General features: G+C 35.7%; 1 protein-coding gene and 1 pseudogene across 10 annotated transcripts in view; one reads left to right on the forward strand and one right to left on the reverse strand.

Annotated features, from left to right (window-relative positions):
• The window catches only part of LOC308648339 (uncharacterized protein), a 568,826-nt gene that overhangs the window by 100,200 nt on the left and 448,552 nt on the right, over positions 1 to 20,074 (reverse strand). The window lies entirely within an intron of this gene.
• Positions 16,586 to 17,167, forward strand: LOC308655495 (rRNA-processing protein FCF1 homolog; annotated as a pseudogene). The gene has a single exon. The product of its transcript is annotated as an rRNA-processing protein FCF1 homolog (transcript).

A 20,074-nucleotide genomic window follows, 5' to 3' on the forward strand; every position in this document is an offset into this window, starting at 1 on the left:
TTAGAGAAGAAACTATTAAAATTTATGACAGCAAGTTCTTTTAGCTAGTTTATAGTGAAGCAGTGTACAGCAACACATTATTGCTCTACATGCTAACTGGTACCATCATTGTGAAACAATTTGGCGATTTCTAGCAAAACTGTGTATGGACTTATTTTTTAAAAAAAATATATTTTTTTAAGTTGTAGATGGACACAATATCTTTATTTTATTTATTTATTTTTATATAGTGCTAAGGATTGTTCCCAGTACCTCATGCATGCAAGGCAAGAGCTCTATCACTGAGCCACAACCCAACCCTTGGACTTGCTTTTGATAAGGAAATTCCACTCCTAGAAATGTATATCTCCAACAATATAAACATGCATGTACAATGTTATTTATTGTTGCACTGTTTGCATTTTAAAATATTACAGATATAAATGTCTATGTAAAGAAAAGTCCTTGAATAAATTGTTGGTTACTATGTAGCAGTAATAAAATGGACCAGGAAGATGTTTGTGAATTGATAAGAATTGGCTTCCAGAATATCATTAAGTGTAAAAATAAAGCAAAAAAATAATAATAATCTATGGTAAGCTATTTTTAAAAATGATGGATATAAGTCAAAATACATTTATCTGCTCATTTATGTAAAAAAAAATAATCCTGGAAGGATAAAATAGAGACTAATGAGATAGTTTATCTATAAAGTATGGAAATGAGTAGCAGAATTGAGAGTATTAAAAAAGGAACTGTGTACCCTTTACATACAGTTCTACTTGCGGAACTATTGTCATTGCTGTAATCTGGACCTTGAGTGTCCCTCAGAGGCCCAAATGATGAAATCTTAGTGTCTAGGATGGCATACTGGGAGCTGGTGGGCTTTAAGAAGTGGGGCTTAGTGGGAAGTCATTAGGTCCTTGCAGGGGATGTGACCTGAAAGAGACAGTGGGACCCAAGTACTTTCCTCTTATTCTTTTTGACTTCCTGACCACAAGGTGACTGGCTTTGTTGTACCACATGCTTGCTTTCTGCCCAATGTGAGGCCTCACCACAGGCCCAAAAGCATCAGGGCCCAATCAATCATGGACTGAATCCTCTAAAACTGTGAATGAAAATAAACATTTTCTTTTTATAAGTTGGTTATCTCAGGTATGTGTTATAGTCGTAGAAAACTGACTGACAGTCATGTTTTATATCCATTTTATTTTATTTCAAAATTTTATTGTATTTCAAATTTTTAGAAATTAAATTCATCTATGAAGTGAACTTAACCCTAATGGAATACAAATAATAACAAATGTACCTAACTGAATACAAATTAACAATCTAATCATGCTGAAGAGGGTTGGGGAAAGACAAGAACAAACCCGAATACTGCTGTAAAACAATATTTTCACAATAACTCTAAGTATGAGGATAAAAAGAACTGTACATGAATGGTGCATGGTGTACATGAATTTGTTTTTCACAGGGCTATGTGTTAGAAATTCCAAAACTATATTTGTACTCTACAGCTGAGAAAACAAGTAAATATATTATGGGTAATGAGATGCAGATGTCTCTATCTGGAGAAAGAAATTACAAATAAAGAGAGGAGGAAGGCTAGAAGGAATCCTGGGGGATTGGACTGGAATTGGACATGGCAGTTATGAACTCATGGATACACACACACACACACACACACACACACACACACACATACACACACAGATGGATGGATATAGAAATAAGATTTGTGTGTGTGTGTGTGTGTGTGTGTGTGAGAGAGAGAGAGAGAGAGAGAGAGAGAGAGAGAGAGAGAGAGATTGATTATCTGTTCCTATATTTCCTAGCTCCATTCAGTAAAAAGGCCTGGAAGCAATGAAAATTCAGTTAACAATGAACACCTAGGTACCTGGATCTTGTTAAAGTTCAATCTCCATCTTGATTTAAAGAAAAAAAAAAAAAACACATAGCAAGCTGAGGATAAAATTAAATGTCCTAAATTGGAAAAAGAGTATTTTTGACTACCACATTACATTGTGCTCAGTGGTAAAAATATCAAAAGTTTGCCTTTCAAGACAGGATGGTTATTCATGTTAGCCATGAATGGTTAATGGCCATTAATGCTGCAATTTCTCATTGCACTGTATGTCCCAGCTCATGCTGGAAGGCAAAAGAAAAAGAGAAAAAAAAGAATTTAAAAAGAAAAGTTTTTTAAAATGATAAAATTATCATTATTTATGGATGTATGTTTTATATAATAAAAACTTGAAATGAATCTACAGTAAGAATTAAAAATAACAGGGAAAGCTGGGCACAGTGGTGCACACCTGTAATTCCCAGCAGCTTAAGAGGCTGAGGCAGGAGGGTCGCAAGTTCAAAGCCAGCTTCTGCAACTTAGTGAAGCCATAAGAACTTAATGAGACCCTGTGTCAAAATAAAAAATAAAAAGGGCTGGAGATGTGGCTCACCTCCAGCCACCTTGCTAAGCTCCCCTGGGTTCAATCCCTGGTACCAAAAAATAAAAAAACTGGGAAACTTTTCAGGATAAAAATCAATATACAAAAATGAATTTTATTTCTAAATGAAAAATATAAAAGACTATAATTTAATTAAAGAGAGCATTTACAATATTATAAAACATCACCTATATTGAAAAAAATCTGCCAAAAGATATAGTGGATGTCTACAGATAAAATTATAAAACTTTATGAGAAACACAAATCAATAATTGACCTAAATAAGTAATTAATACTCTCTTGAAAGACCAGAAGACTTAATATTACAAAGAAGTAAATTCTGCCCATACTATTCTATAAATCCAATGCAATCGTCATCAAAATCCTAGTAGGATTTGTGTTATAACATGAAAATATATTTCTAAAATTTAAATGAAACAGTAAAGGGTGGGAAAGAACTACACCACTCCTGAAGAAGTTGAGAAAACTTGGATACTGGGCATCAATATTGCTATAAGTCTACAGCTGACAATGTTTGTTTCTTGAAGTATATAATCACTGCCCAACTATTTACAAATATACATGAAGCTATTAATTTATGCTTATTCACTTTTTTTGGAATAGGTAATTTTTGTTGTTATGTTTCACAATGTATTTGAAAAAGAAAATTTTTTTAAAAAGTTCCTTCTTTCTGTCTTTCCAACCAAGATTCATTCATGAGTATTAAGCATTTGGCCTGCAAATGGCTCAAAGCCATGCAATATGTTATTTGCTCAGTGGTATTTTGGCTAAATGCTCCTTGACCTGACTGAAATTTTAGCTGGGGAAATTTCAAGTATACTGACATTTTATGTAAGAATGGGCTATGGGTAACCCAGGACTTTTACTAAAATTTTTCTTTTTATATGTATATTAGGTATGGCCCTTGAATTCAATTACATAACTACTCTTTATATGAAGCCCTATTCAAATACATCAGGAACAGTAAATACTGTTATTTTGCTGCTGTTGTTGTTGTTGTTATCGAACAAAAGAACTCCTAAGTAATAATGCAAGGGAAACACCCTAGATAAGTTTATTAAAGAGCTAGGTAGCATGTTTCTTTTGCTAGAACACTTTCTGTAGTACTTTTTCAATGTCAATAAACATTGAAAACATTTAGCCTGGGTACTATTGAAAAGAAAAAAAAAAAAACACCTTTAAATCTAGTCCTTCCAGAAAATGTATCATACATGTTTTTCAAAGTATTTTGGGGAGCCTGTCTCTCTTTTATTTTATCCTTTTAAATCACTATTTTGTTCTTTCCTTCTAGCTTCTCCTCCAGATTTTTCTTCTACTTTTTCCTTGTGATTCTATAAATCTGTGTCTTCAGGACCAAATAGAGTGGTTAAAGAGAAAAGGATTCAGAAAACAAATAAAAGATATAAGCAAAATGAAAGCCAAGTGATAACAGAAGGCAAAAGAAAGTCAAAGGAAACCTGTAGACATGAAGAGTTAGGTTTTGTACAGGAAAATGAAGGAAGAAGAAGCACAAAGAAGGATAGAGGGGAGTGAAAGTTATCCATGGGGTAAGTTAAAATCATGTGACCTATGCTTGGTCATCCAAGTGAGACTGACAAAGGCATTTAGATAGTCCTGTAATACAAATTAATATCCATCAGAATGGATTGAATCTGAGGAACAGCTATTTTCTCTAAAAGGGGGTTTTAAGTGTGTGTGTGTGTGTATGTGTATGTGTGTATATATATATATATATATATATATATATATATATATATATATATATATAATTTTAAAAATATATAAACACTATTAAAATATGTATATATAAATATAAAATATATATAAATATAAAGAATATATATACACTTTCAGTACAGCAGGAACTAATATAACCTTCCCTTCCTGGATAAGATCCAGAAATCAAGTTTAGAGATTCAGAGCACAATTAAGAAAACAGAAGGGACCTGTGGTTTTCCAACAACTGGTTTCCCAAAGGAGCAGTGTGCTCCGAAGGTAACTTTGGGAATTTTAAATGGTCCAGGATGATGATCTTTTCTAAATCAAAAAGCAACCAGTGTACAGGATTTGATTTCACTGAAAAGGACACTTGATATTTCCTGAAACTTTCCTAAACCTCCTCTAATATTTCACTGTGCACCATCAGTGTATGAGAAATAAAGCTGAATTTCAAATCACAAATGATCTAGAGAAGAATATTGTTTATTAAGAGTAATTTTATCTCCATGAATGAAATTGTACAATTTCATGATCAAAGTCAAATGATAACAGAAGGCAAAAGAAAGATAAAGAAAACCTGTAGACTTGAAGAGTTACAATTCCATTGTCATCAAGCTCCTATGTAACATTCTCCTTGGAACATCATGCCACCTGCCCTAGAAATGGAATATTCATAAACACCATGGATTTGGTTTATCATGCAAATAAATATGTTATCAGAATATTTGACTAGGAGATAAGGAGAATTTCATGCAACCTTTTCAAACTTGTATTTTTAAATTGATATCTAGGAATGAGAATTAAAAAGACAATGATGAATATTTGTTGTTTTCTATGTGCCACAAATTTAAGTATCTTAATTTATATTTAATAAAATCCTCATAATAACAGAGTATACTACCAATATTCCCATCTTATATTTTATAATATGGATTCTTATCTGCAAAAAAAATATATTATTTAGACAAATAATCATCCACACTTATATTCATTTGAGACTATTGTTGAGTGATTTGTGCATTTTTGTGCATATTTAATGAACAGCTATTCATGATAAGTACTAGGCTAAAGTGCTGCATGCACAATGATAGACAAAACAGAGAGAACTCCTGACCTCATGCAACTTACATTCTAGGGACTAAAAGTAATTGACTAATGAAGCAGTAATGGATAAGTACATGAAGTCTGTGATAAGCAAATAAGAGCCATAATTAACCTGGTTGAGAAGATTAGGGGCTGGACAACAGAATTGGGTAGAGTGTTTTGTTTTGTCTTTTGTTTTGTTTTGTTTTGTTTTGTTTTAAACAGAACAGGAATCCAGATGCCCTGATTCCCAGGCCAGGAATCTTTTCAAGACCTCATGCTGTGCTGCTCCATTGTACCTCCCTTAGGTAAAGGCCTCATCAGCCATTATTAGTGTTGTCTACCTGTGATGCTGTTTGATCAGTAAACAGTGTGTGTTTGTTATGCTTCAGAAAGTGGAATGCTTATCTACTTCAAGCTGGGATTTAATCACTCAATGTATGCACACACATGTCTTGACTTTGGTGTACACATGTAACACAAAATTTGACTTTGCAAATAAAAGCATGTATATATATGTCCATGAAAAGGATTAAAACATCACGTATGTGATAGTCACTGAGGCACTGGCTGATGGTTGAGAGGGTAAAACGACTCCCAAATTAAAATAAGATGTATATTCTTAATTTAGTCTGAAGCCCAAAATATATGAATTGGATGGTAAAACTAGTTGAAAGACCCAGTTCTGTTCTACCTTACTAGGCCATTCTGGAGAGTCATCTCAGAATCATTCTATCTAATTAGTTCTAAATAGGATGGCTACATTTAAAAAGATGGACAATAACAGTGTTGGTGAAGATGTAGAGGAATTAGCCTCATACCTTTCGGATGGAAATGAAAAATGGCTCAGTCACTTTGGATACAGTTCTGGGAAATTCCCCAAAACATTAAAAATAGAATTGCTTTATGATCCATCAATTTCATTGCTATATCAAAGATATTTTAAATGTATGCCCATACAAAAACTTGTATATGGATATTTATAGTAACATTATTTGTAATAGCCAAAAAGTGGAAACAGTTCAAATGTCCATTAACTAATGAACAGATAAACAAAATGAAAGATATCCAGAAAATGGAATGATGTAATGATACATGCTCAATATGAAGGAAACAGGAAAATATTACACTGGGAAAAGAAGCTAGACACAAAGGTCACATACTGTATGACTCCATTCGTGTGAAGTTTCCACAATGGACAAAACCATAAAGATAGGAACAGAAAGCAGATCGTTGTTGCCTGAGGCTGGGGAAAAGGAGAAAGAGAGGTTGCTAATGAGCAAGAGGTATTTGTAGGGGGAATGACAAAATGCTTTAAATTAGGTAGTGGTGATAGTTGCAAAGTTATGTGACCATATGTAATTAAAAAATAAAACTATTATCTAAAAATTACGCACAGACATATAGTTTATGCAGAAACCATTAATATGGTTAATTTTTTATACACTTCTGACAAAGTATAAAATGGAGAAACATGTGAGCCTAAAAATACTTTTACCATAAATACACAAGTACTTTATGCTAGTATAACTTTTTCCATCTCATTGTCTCTGTTCTCCATTTCAATTTAGATGCACAGATCTATTGAATGCTATTTTCAATTCTAATGCATTGCTTTGGAGTGTTCTTTCTTTTCTAACCATATTCCCTTGCAATTCTTCTGTCTCTATTTTCCTCATGTCCTCAAGCAACTCTTCCCATTGTTTTGTGACTCCCATAAAATCCTTTTTCTGGGTTATGTCATTAAAATACCTGCTAAAGTGTAGCTAACATGAAATGAAACTCCAAAGCTGGAGGCATGTCCTCCCCTGGATCAGAGCCTCTTCTAGTTCTGTGACATCAGAGTTACTTGTCAGTGTTTTTATCATCTAGCTGTCGACCTGTGTGTTTTCTACTCCTTTTGACTGGATGTGTCTGGAATTGTTAACCAAACAAAAGCAACCTGGTTGCTAAGCCTGCAAAGATCAAGCTGTTCACTGACTACTTCCTGTTTGCTCTGCCTGGTGTGGGCAGAGGGGAGGGCAAGGCCTCACTCTGCTTACGTCTATTTGGACAGAAGATGAGCGAGGCTGTTTGTATCTCACTTACCCAGACACACTCACTCAGAACTGCTTTCTGGATCCATCTGTGGTAAAATCTGAAAATGTGCTACACACAATTACACAAGCAAACACAATGTCCCAAGACAAATATGCCCGATTAGTAAGCAGGCCAGAATTGAAGTAAAAGCAGGTGTTTCCTATATTGGATCTGATTGCCTACATGTGTGGCTACACTGAAATTATTTCTTAATTACTCTGAAGGGCTAGCTCCAGCAGAGAGGGAGAGAGAAAACTACATGGGAGTTCTCAGGGCTCCCTGGTCCTCCCTTGGCAGAATTAAAGCTTAAGGAGCTGAATCCTGTAATTAGCTAATTTTTTAAAGGAGCTATCATGGCCTATTTTTGCTAAGCAAGAAAATTATATAGTCTAACATACGCTGTTGATTTTCTTCTCTTCATATTATTTCTGAAGGATCACAGCGTTTATTAATCAAGTGCCCCACTAGATAGGGACCTGGATTAACTTCATGCCACATGGTCTTAATGTTCCTGACGTTGTGATCAATATTACATTATGCAATCATAAGAGAAATGAATTACATAAAAAGAGATGTAATCTCCTTAGCAGAAACAGGCATGCTTCCATGTTTGCATTCCCAAGACAGGACCACCCTAACTAGCCCAGGGAAGCAGCCATTTATTTCTGGTAAGTAGAAAAGACTGATGGTTTAATTTTGTTCTCAAACTCAGGTTTTTCCATGGAGAGTGCTCAGTTAAGGAGACTATATATAGTACAGGAAGACTCACGTTATTCTTGGCATCACATTAGGCATCAAAATGTGAAAAAAAAAATTACAAATTGTTGATAGCTTCAAATCACATTCAAGGACATTAAGATGAACTTAGTACTTAGAATGCATAAATAACTGAGAGGAATAATTTTTTAATTATGCTAAATGCCAAAAACTGGCATACAATTAATGTTGCAATTGTGTCTTCTTAGCAGTGTGAGATCTGAGGTGTGACCTGGATGAGGGTGGTGTAGGAAAATAGGAAAACCTAGAAACTTGGTAGATTATTGAAATAATGCTAAAGAAAAGGTAATTATGAAAATTCTCATGATATCCCTAAAGAGTTTAAATCAAAAAATTAAAAAGGTTAAGCAATGAGGCCCATCTCCCCAACATAGAGAAGACTGGCTCCTGGTTTGGATAACCAGTTAGAATGAACTTTAAAATCCTGTGCTCTTTACTGTACAATATTACCCCTTTTCTGATATCATGTACATTCTTATTTCTTTGAGCTATAAAAATGTTACTCTTATTAAATTCTGATGATGACAAAGAACAAGATTTGTTTACTTGGCAAAAGACTAAACATTGGCAACTATAAGTTCATCCTTCTTCCGCACCCTCAAATTTTACTGATCCCCCAAATCCCAATGTCTAATAATCATTTCTATATATCTAAGTTTCCATAAGAGCCAGATAATATTTAAACTTTGTATGTCATATGGGTATCATTTGCAACTACCCAAATATGCCAATGTAGTACAAAAGCAGCCAGAGATAACACAAAAACAAATGAATGTGGTCACATTCCAATAAAATTTTATTTATGGATACTGAAATATAAACTTTATTAGATTTTTCCTGGGTTACAAAATATTATTATTCTTCCAATGTTTTCCAACTATTTAAGACTATAATAACCATTATTAGATATGAGACTATACAAAAATTGGTGACTGGACATATCTGGCCCCCTAGGCCATGTTTGCTAACCCTTGTTCTAGATGACAACAAACTGGGAAAATCATTAGCCTATGAAAACAGGGAGTGACAAACTTATCTTGACAATTTCCTTTTATGAAAACATACATCATCCTTTGTCAATTTTTCAAAGCAAAAAAATCAGGAACACAAAAAGGATAATTTTTGCATTAAGTTTTAAAACCTAACTACAAGTTGTACAAAAGAGTTATAAACCCAGAACAGAAAAATTATAGCCGCCTGCCAATGCGACTCTGGTCAAGTGTAAGTTCCAACAGAGTTGCTTTACAGGGAGTGGTAGCTTCCAAGGAGAGGAGAGTGACAATCCATATTGAATTCAGGAAGACAGGGGCCATCTGCTCTCTTAAAAATAAAACAACAACAGCAACAAAAAACTTGATCAGAAAAAAAGGGAAAAGAGAGTAAAAATTTTGAGAATATTCACTTGTATTAAGTTGTGTAGGTATGAATACTCTTGAGTTCAACAGCATTGAAGCAATAGACATAGAAGATAGGCATTATGGCTAAAAGTTTGTATCTTACTGTGGGTGTCAGAGGTTAAAAGTTAATTGTTCGGAGTGTGCCTGCTATGGACATGTTTTGTTTGGAATCGTCAAAGTCCAGTTTGTCTTAAAAAATCAAAAGATCTGGTAGTACAAGTCCAGCATTCCTGTACTAGTGAGTATTCAAGAATGCAAGTACCCAAGTTTTCCATAGTTCTAAACTCTTGTTATTGAATTATTTATTTCTGTCTCATTTCATTCATTTTTGTTAGTGTCATACAGGTATAGCTCAGATACATTTCAGATCCTCAAAGCCATTGTGCTCTCCTTTGCCTCCAAGCCTTAACACATTCACACACACTTTCTTACACACATGTGTACACACATGCATACACACACACCAGTCCACTACAGCCTGGCATGTCCTACTTACCCTTCAGGATAACATTAAATGTGCCTACACAGAGACACTGCTTAGTATTCCAATCCAGTCCTCTTGGAGCTTATGTTCCAATGATGGGTATAGACAATAAGTGAATAAACACATAACTAAATAGTTTGTAAGAGAGCGCCAAGTGTGATCGAGAAAAGTGAAGCAGAATAAGGAATGAACAACACAGGGAGAGGTGCTGCTATGTTCTGTAAAGTGCATAGGGCAGGCTGTGGTGACAGAATGACATCTGAGTAGACACCTAAAGGCAGCAAGAAAGCAAGCTGCTGGGACATCTGGGAGAAGACTATGCTAGGCATAAAAGAGCAAGGACAAAGGCCTTGAGGTAGGTGTGTTTGTGTTTGAGGAGGCCAGGATGGCTGAAATCATGTCGGTGAGGCAGAACACAGTAAGAGAGGGTATGAGGCCAGATCTAGGACCTTGAAGGTCAATGAAAGAACTTTACTCAGGACACTGTTGAAGAGTTTTGAGTAGAGACATGATATGATCCAACTTGTTTTTAAAGGGGATCATGCTGGCCATTATGTTGAAGGTGGACTGTGGCAGGTGGCCAAAGGACAAAAAGAAGGAGGTGAATTAGAATGCTGTTTTGTTTCTTTAAGTAAAATCTATATTTACTTGGGCTTTAGCAATAGCAGTGGGTATAAAGCAAAAAAGGAGTGGAAAGCTTTTAGAGATCTGAGAATCTGTTTGACTCAAGGATTGATCTGGTATGAGGAATGATGGAGAAGGAGAAATCATGGCAAGCACTAATAAGCTCTGGGTGGTAGCTTCTAACTGCTGTCCATCTCTCTACGTCTGCCATGACACAGAAGTTCAAGGAGGGCAAGTACATGCATGTATTATTTACAATTTTATCCCCGGTGCTGGGTGTGGGCTATACATAATGAATAAAATAAGCAAGGTATATTAAAGAGAGATTTGGAGACAAAGATGGATTTGGAACTTGGAACTCAAAGCAATGGTATTTGCTTTTCTTGGAAAAGTTGAATATTAAGCCATTTGAGTTACAAATGGTGGGAAGGGATGCTGGGAGTTATTAAATATTTTTAACAGGTTTTGCCTCTAGGAAAACCTGTAAAGGAAATAAAGATTTTCATGAAAGCATGGATCACACAATGGAAACTCAGATAGGTATGTCTAACTCAGTAAATACTGACTCCTAATTTTTTTTAAAAAAAAATGAGTTAGTTTCCAGTATTACAGTCAGCATTCATATAGAAATTTACATCATAGAATTCATATTAGATACCAGAATTAATATAGAAGTTTAGATCTCTATCTTCTATTGAAAAAAAAGTCAATCTGTGACCATACTGGCTTCTTATTTCTTCATGGCAAACATTGGTTGATGCTAAGTCCCATCCACCATCTTTAGGAAGCCTGTGTTGCCCCTTCTCCAGGTCAACAGATTTCCCACTCTTTCCTGTCATCCTCCAAACACTAAGAATGAGGGTGGTTCCCTCTGTCACCTTATGCTCTGCTCTCTTTCCTCATATGTTTTCATTTTTGAATACATTGGGATTTTTTTTTTTGTCATCATTTCTATCTCCCAAGTGAGCTCCTTCTCTCCATTCTTCCCTCATGAGCTCACTTTTCAGGAGCCCAGAGGCATCATCCTGCCTTCTTTGCACTAGCATGGGTTGAAGGCCTACTGTGCCAGACACTGGAGACAGAATGGTCTTTGAGTAGACCCAGGGTTTGCCATCAGGAACCATAAAGTATAAAAGAAGAGACAGAAAAAAGGAACAAACCAACACAAATAATTTTAAGCTACGGTAAAACCATGGAGAAAAAAAATACGTAACAAGATAAATTAATCTGTAAGGAAGATTGAATTTCAATAACTGTTCAAAGGAGGCCTCTGTGATGGCGGGGGGTTGGGTGATAGTGAAGCTGTGTGAAAAGCCAGAGGAGAGAGGGATGTGGGTAGAGGGAACAGCACAACAGAGGTCCTGAAAGGACAGAGGGTTGGCATTGTGAAAGCCCTAATGGAAGGAGGCCCACCTGCCTGGGAGACCCTGAGCCAGGAGAGAGAGCATGAGATGGTCTTAGAAGTGAGCATGAGTCAAACTCTGTGGGACACTGAGGGCCGCAGCAAGAGTTCCCCACATGTAATAGGGCCAGGATAGCCATCAAAACTCACCACCAAGAAAGGATCAAGAATGTCTCCATGGTAGAAGCCTAACTCACTGGTGGGAGTTAGTATGTTGCCTTTGTTGATGGAAGTTTGATTTTTGTTTTAATGATAATCAGAACTTTGAAAGATGAACATCCTCTGCCAAAATGAAATGTGTCAGCAGGATACATGGAGATCTGAACATAATGACCTTCATAGTTTCTGAATGAAATATTTGGGCAGAATAGTCTCTTCCTGGCAAAATAATTTGAAACAGGAATGAATTCAAACTGAAAAATTAATGTGCTTTAAAATAGGGTTAGGTTGTATGTATTCTTTACACAAGCATCTCATTTGTTCAGAGATCATTTGTCTAGAAACCATGACTATGTGGGCCATGCCTGGGAAGGAAGTACAGAACTTCGTTCTCAGTAGCTAAAGTAGATATCATAAAGCCTATGTATTATGCTTATGCTGCAGGGATAATGTCATAGAAGAGTTTTCCCATTGCCTCTCCGGGGCACTTCATTTTCCAGAAGTTCTAAATGAAGTTGCCAAAATCAGGTACCTTGATGGTGAACCATAATGACAACTGACAATCTTGCAAAAAGGGTAGATAAAGATAAATATAAAATATTGCCAACAGTTTGGACCATTTGCTGGGAGTGGTGGTACTCCCCTATAATCCCAGCAGTTTAGGATGCAGAGGCAGGAGGATCCTGAGTTCAAAGTCAACCTCAGCAACTGAGCAAGGCCCTAAGCAACTTAGTGAGACCCTGTCTTTTATTATCCCTGATGACAATGAATGGCTGGGGATGTGGCTCAGTGGTTGAGCACCCCTGGGTTCAATACCTGGTACTATATATATATATATATATATGACAGTTAGTTCACCTGAAGCCATTTAGCATGGGTAAACAACTTCATGAAACTTTCCTAGCACCCCAGATATCAGAAGTTGTATAATTGAGATTTATTTGTTAATTTTCATAGTGACAAATCGATGCATCAAGATAGTGTCAAGTCACATTGTAAGGTCTGTTTTAGAACTTGGGGAAAGGCAAAAGACATTATGAAAGGATATCTCTCAGGAATGATTACATAAATCAGTTTCAGGAGCTTAAGTGTCAGCCTTTATTAATTCAATTAGCAAATTTTCAGGGACCATTTATCCCATGTTCCAATAGCAGAGAGACAAATTCCACCCTCTAGGAACTGTTGTAGGAGTGTCCCCACATACAAGGTGTATAAAGCTAGATAATGGGACAAAATAATAAAGCTTTGGATTTGGGATTTTTGCTTCATTAGGAGCATACATTCTCAGTCAACACTGGGCAAGAAAGTTCTTCTTATGATTCCGTATTTGCATTATAAAGAGAAAGGTTGTACAAGATGCATAGCCCTCCTTAGCAAATGTATTACCTGCTTATTCTTGTTTAATCTTCCCTAATGAAACTCTTAATTACTGGAACCATGATGTCAAGGTTTATTATCTTTATCTTGTTAGAAACAACTTGGTTTTATTTCCAAAGATTATTTATAGTTTGCCTGGAAAGAAAAATCACTTACTGTCCACTGTTTTTTTATGATGGCATCTAATTACTGAGAATGAGACCTACATGAATAATTTTTGGTTCACAAATTTCTGTTCTACAGAAAAGAATATTTCACTTCCATTCATTCTTCTTAGAAGAAATAAGAGACAGCCTTTCCCTGTAATTGAGCGGGGGCCAAGCCTGCTCCAGGAGAGAATACAGGGTAGACTGCCTAGACCCTGCCTGCTCTTTTTGGTAGTATTTCAAGTCATTCATCTTCCAGGTTTGACTTTCTTGCCATATTTTTGTATTACTATTCAATATGCATTATTGATATATTTCTATACTATTATTTAAAAAATATTTTAACTGACTCACTTTTACCTTAAATTAACTTAGAAAAATTTATATCACCATCACAAATGAAAAATTAGTACCAATTGTCACTAATAAAGGATACCAATAAAATAAATGCTTTGTTGATTGCTTGCCAAAGGCTCTGAGCCAAATGCTTCCCTTTATTTTATTGGCAAAAGAGGTTAGCAGCAGTTTTAAAAGCACACAAGCGCCAAACTGAGCAATTCTCCTTGCTAGTTATTGTTAGTGGAGAGAGAAAAGGCACTGAATCACTCTTTGAGACTTAAGATTACTTAATATGGGTTCAGTGGACCACCTAAAACCATTTCAATTGCCATTGGTGAAACACTTGGGAAATACATTAATTTAAAAAAGAAACAATCTCTGTTCAATGTAATTTATTGGGGAAGGAGACTAGATCTTTCAGTGTTTTGCAGGTCCCATTAGGCTCAGCATAGGGCTGGGTGCAGGATAGACAACTCAGTGATGGACAACTTGATGTCTATCATCACGACTGCACCCCTGCCTCTGGCAGCCAGCCACAGAATTGCTTCTTTTGATTATAAGGATTAGGGCATAGTGAGATGACTGAACTCCTGGAAAATAAAATCATACTGCTGGGACTATTAACAGTCCCTAACCTAAAAGTAGCAATGTCACTTTTTTCCTCCCACTACTGGAAATTGAACCTGTGGATATGCTAGGCAAGTGATCTACTACTGTGCTAAAGCCAGGCTACTGTGTATATGCTAGGCAAGTGATCTACTACTGTGCTAAAACCCCAGCTACTTTGTTTTTAATTTTTTTTTTATTTTGACAGGATCTCACCAAGTTGCCCAGGCTGGCCTCAGTCTTGAAATCCTCCTGCCAGAGCCTCCTAAGCAGCTGGAATTATAGGTGAGTGTCAAAATGCTTGGTTGCAGTGTACCATTTTTTTTTTCTTTTAAAAGGGGATTAACTTTGAATCTAGGTCCAAACCCAGGCTAAGAAACTCCCCAGTTTCAGACCTTGAAAAGGTTATTTAATCTCTTTGGCTTTGGTTTCCTTGTCTGTGATATCATTCTGACAATTCTTTTCTTATGGGAATGTTATCAAAATGAATGGAGTAATATAAATGATACAGCTGCCACATAATAGAGTCTCAGTAATTAAAGTCATCTCATATTACAGTTTAGGAATAAATACACACACACACAGGGAGAGAGAGGGAGGGGGATGGAGGGAAGGAGAAAAAAGAGAGAGAGAGAGAGAGAGAGAGAGAGAGAGAGAGAGAGAGCGCATATTAGAGAATTAAACAAAGCCAAAAGCCATTTCTATGGATACATACTAGAAATCTTAAGGGAATTGTTCAAAATACCAAAATCCTGTTCACTGGGACTAATCAAGGCCAGATTAAATTGTGTCTATGTTTTTTTTTTCTTTTATTTATTTATTTTTTATCTTGAGTCATCTAAAGAATTCGTACATTCTCTTTTTGGCAGTGTGGCTGAAGTGCTAGGCAGAAGGAGTAGACACCTGACTTTTTTCATCTTTGACTCAGGAATGTTCTATATATTTGAGGATTATTTTTACATTTAAGGTTCTTACTTGATGTCAAAGCATTTCTTTTGATCAGATCAATATATCAAAAATATTGATTGAGTCTAGTTACCTGATAAAAGTCAATGGAGCATGTTCCATGCACACTGGAAACTTATCACATGCAGGCTCAGCTGAACATTACCCACTGAGAGCAGCCCAATCTGACATTTATCTGTAGGAAAACCACTTTGGATCTTCTTAACAGTGCTTTTCTGTGATACCCAGTATGCCTCCTGTGGTGACCTTGAAATATTATTTTGATATAACTGGAAATTGCCATTTTCCTTTTTATATTGTTCCACTCTTAATTTCATAAAGAAATTTTGTTCCCTTAAGATGCACAATTTCCTAGATGTATTGTAGTAAATATAACTACACATTGGTGAAATATGCATATAGGCAAAATAAGAATAAACTGGAAAATAAATTCATAGAATATAAAAATCTGCTTAAATACTTCCTTAATTAAAATTAATAACTCTTCCTAAGTCAATGCCAAGAGGATTCAAAATTGAATTCGTATACACATAGTCACATAAATTAACAGAAAAAAATATTCAGTTAAAATTATTTTCAACTTGGGGATTGAACCCAGGGCCTCATGCATGCTAGGCAAGAGCTCTACCACAGAATTTCACCCCAGTCCTCCACTGGCATTATTGGATAGCTATTTATGCTGTTTTGAAACTCAGAAATTTAACATCTTTTCATCATTCCTTTTAGGGCAATTTTTCTATAAGAAATTCTTCTTAACTGAAGTAAACAAAAAATTTTCCCCTTTGAAAGAAGTCATGCTTGTTCATTTGATGAACTCATTCCTTATCTACTTAGAATTTCTATGACAAGAATTTTTTTTAAGTCACCAATTTATTCACTTATTCACTTCATCACTCATTCATTCCAAAGACACATATTGAGAACTGGATAGTATCTGGAAGAAATGGGTGTGTGGTGTGAACATGAGAACGTAAAAGAAAGCAAGGAAGTATGTGACCATGAAGCAAATGTTTAATCTCAGAGATGAGAGGCTTAAAGAAAAGGACAGATTAAAACCTAAAAAGAAAACAACAACAAAAAAGATCCCAGTGCACTGAAGGAAAGAGAAATCCCCCAACACCCTTCTTGTCTATTCTTTTAATATAACACACAACTGGGCCCACCTTATCATCACCTGGTTGATGCTAACTTTATCAAATTTTTCCATTAAAGCCAAACTGGACTTAGTGCAGTCAATGATGGACCGCCTGTATGCCAAGTGTATCCCTTGTATAACTGACTGTGTAAGGGTTGAAATTAAGAAATCAGGCAAAAATATCAAGTAGCTGTAAGGATTGCAAAGGATCCAGGGTTTGAACAATTACCATGCATGCACAAATGAACCTATGCAGGTAACTGCTGAGTACAAAGAGTAACTCAGCACACGTGTTACATTGTGGCCAGTTGACCATGACCTTAAAGGAAGAATCTGGAGGAGCCCTGGAGTTCCTATCATGTACATTTCTAACCATAGATACAAAATTGAGTGTGTGCCAGATGATTATGGAGCCCCTTGGTTCTGATTCTTATAAGACAAAATCCTCTACCTTCCTTCAACCAACTTTTTCAGTTGCCAGTTCAGTAAACAAGCTATAGAATATAGAATAATTCATATAGCAGGAATTATTTTCTCTGTTATGAGCTGAATATGGTTAAATATACTCAATTCTTGATGCTTTTTGAAAATGATATTTTGTCTCATTTAAAAAATTGTTGCATTTTTAAAATAAATCAGATGTTATAGTAAAAAAAAAAAAACTGAATAGTATTACCACTAGGTTAGATTTTTAGAGGCAGTATGGTGGTGGTAGGTGGTGCCCAAAACAGATTTCTTCCTTTCAGGGGACTACAATCTGTGATTCGATAGAGTACAAATAAGCAATTGAACATGTTCTATAGGAGTAAGTGATAGATATTCTTGAATCTCGCAAGGAAAAACAAACTGGAAGAATTAGAAGACAGATCAGATTGTGGTTGGATAGGCAGGATGTCATCATATGAAGATGATGTAGAAGGAGGGCATTCCAGGAGGGGAGAGTTTTCTTCATATGAACTCATTCAATTTAATCTGATTCATTATTTATTAATTTTAGATACCTGAGGTGCTGCTGGGATTGTAGCTCAGTGGTAGAGTGCTTGCCTAGAACATGTGAGGCATTGGGTTCAATCCTCAGCACCACATAAAAATAAAATAAAGGTATTGTGTCCATCTACAACTAAAAATATATTTTTAAACGTTTAGAGAACTTAGAGAGAAAACAATGGTATGAAATAATCCTTATGCAAACAAAAGACCAGATCAAGAGGTCCAGCAACCGAAACACAGAAATCTCAAACAGGGAAAACAGAAATGTTACTAGGGAACGAATAATTCCTTTGGTGAGGAATTATGGTGGATGGCACTTGTGTGTGTATCAGAGGATGAGATCATATATGAAATAGGAAGCCAGAGAGCCAATGTTGCTCTTGTAAAAATGGCTTCCTTTCTCAAAGACAACCAGTGTTCTAGGAGAACTGCCTTGATCTCTTCCAAAAGCAGCACACCCAGCAAGAGATAACCACATCCCATTAGGCTCCACCTCAGGTAACATTGCCACTCTGGGACCAAGTTTCCCACATGTGAACCACAAACCACATGCAAACCATGGCAGCAAGAAAATGAAGGTCCAGTTTGTCATGCACATTTCCTGAAAGCCATGCTCTGGGTAAACAGAGGCCTGGGCTGAGGCACATCACTGAAATTTCAGAACATTGAAGATAATGTTTTTAAAAATTGTAAAATCCTCCAATAAAATAAAATAAAAGAAGATAGCTTTGAGTACATTAGCAAAATCTTAGTTAGAGGTAAGATATTGGAGCAATGTATACAAATGCCCAGGGAAAATAATATTTAGAATATGGTATTACACATTCATACAAATCCTTGATTAGATATGAGGGTGAATTTAAGGCATTTTTAGACATGCACCTTTTTTCAGGAATCTACTAAAAAAGGGATCCATAAAAACAAAGGAAAATACCAAGATGGGCAGAAGGTTTGTGACCAAGCATATTAGTTCTAACTCAGGAGAATGGTGAAGAGAATCCCTGACAATGATGAACGGTTCTCTCTGCAAGGTGCACAAAACATCAAGAGAATCTTGTCCAGACAATCCAGGTTAGAAGGCTCTAGAAAATGACCCCAGAAAGACGGCATAGATGGACTATGTGATACATTTAAATATAACAAGAAGATATTTGAGAATTTTAGAGATAAATTGGTGATAATTTTATAGAAGACAAAACAAAGAACACAAAATATTCAGTATAAAAAAGTATATACCATGAGAAAAGCAATCAGAGTAGACAATATGCCTTAGGGGTGAATCAACTTTATATGACCTAATCATGAAATTACTGAATGTATGACTGGAATGAATTTTGATGTATATATGAAGGGACAGAAGCTATTGTAAAAGGAAGGGGTACAGTGGTGGTTAAGATGCCTTCAGGTGGCTAGATGCCTTCAGGCCACACAATGGCTAAAACTGAAAAATATCAAGATAAAAGAAAATCCCAGCGGTTCCAGAGGCTGAGGTAGTAGGATTGAAAATTCAAAGCCAGCCTCAGCAACTTAGTGAGGCCTGAAGCAACTTGAAAAGACCCCGTCTCAAAATGAAAAACTATAAAAAGAGTAGGAATGTGGCTTAGTGATTAAGTGCCCCTGGGTTAATCCCTATTACCAAAAAAAAAAAAAAAAAAAAAAAAAAAAAAAAAAAAAAGAAAGAAAGAAAGACCCAATATTACTTAGAAGGAAATTTTTGAAAGTCAAGAAAGTTGAAAAGTTGTCTTGAAGGAACTAGATATCAGATACACTGGGGAGGGCAGAAACTATTGTTTGCTCTAACCATGTGTATAACTTGATCCAGATAAAGCACCAAATATTTTAAAAGATACCATTTTTCTTCACAATTTATCCAGGGAGTCTAAGTTTAGGAAAGGTTTGTATGGTATATGATCCAATAAGTGGCAAACAGAAATGCCTTTAAAGATATCTGCTTGACTGCATTTTTTTGATCAGTGATATTATATTTGTGACTCTGTATTTAAGATCAGACTTTCCTTATGTGAATTTGATCAACATAGGCAAGCTCTATATATTTAAATTTTTTGCATTGATCTTACTGAAAGGAAGTAAACCCATAAGAGCTGCAAGATTTTAAGCACCGACATAAAAACATTCAGTTTGTTCTAATTGGAAAATGCTACATGCAGCAGAAGTAGCTACGGTTCAAAGACGTCATGTAGAAATAAAATTGTTCATAGAGGTTGAGTGAAACTGTTTCCACAGCAGCCGACACAATGTTTGGTGTTGGTGAAAGCATAGAAAATATTTGTTGAACAAATGAATTAATAAAATATAGCAAGTTGCTTTTTTGAACCGCTTACAG

Source organism: Spermophilus citellus, assembly GCF_964194105.1.
Source record: "Spermophilus citellus genome assembly, chromosome: 1".
Taxonomy (NCBI): domain Eukaryota; kingdom Metazoa; phylum Chordata; class Mammalia; order Rodentia; family Sciuridae; genus Spermophilus; species Spermophilus citellus.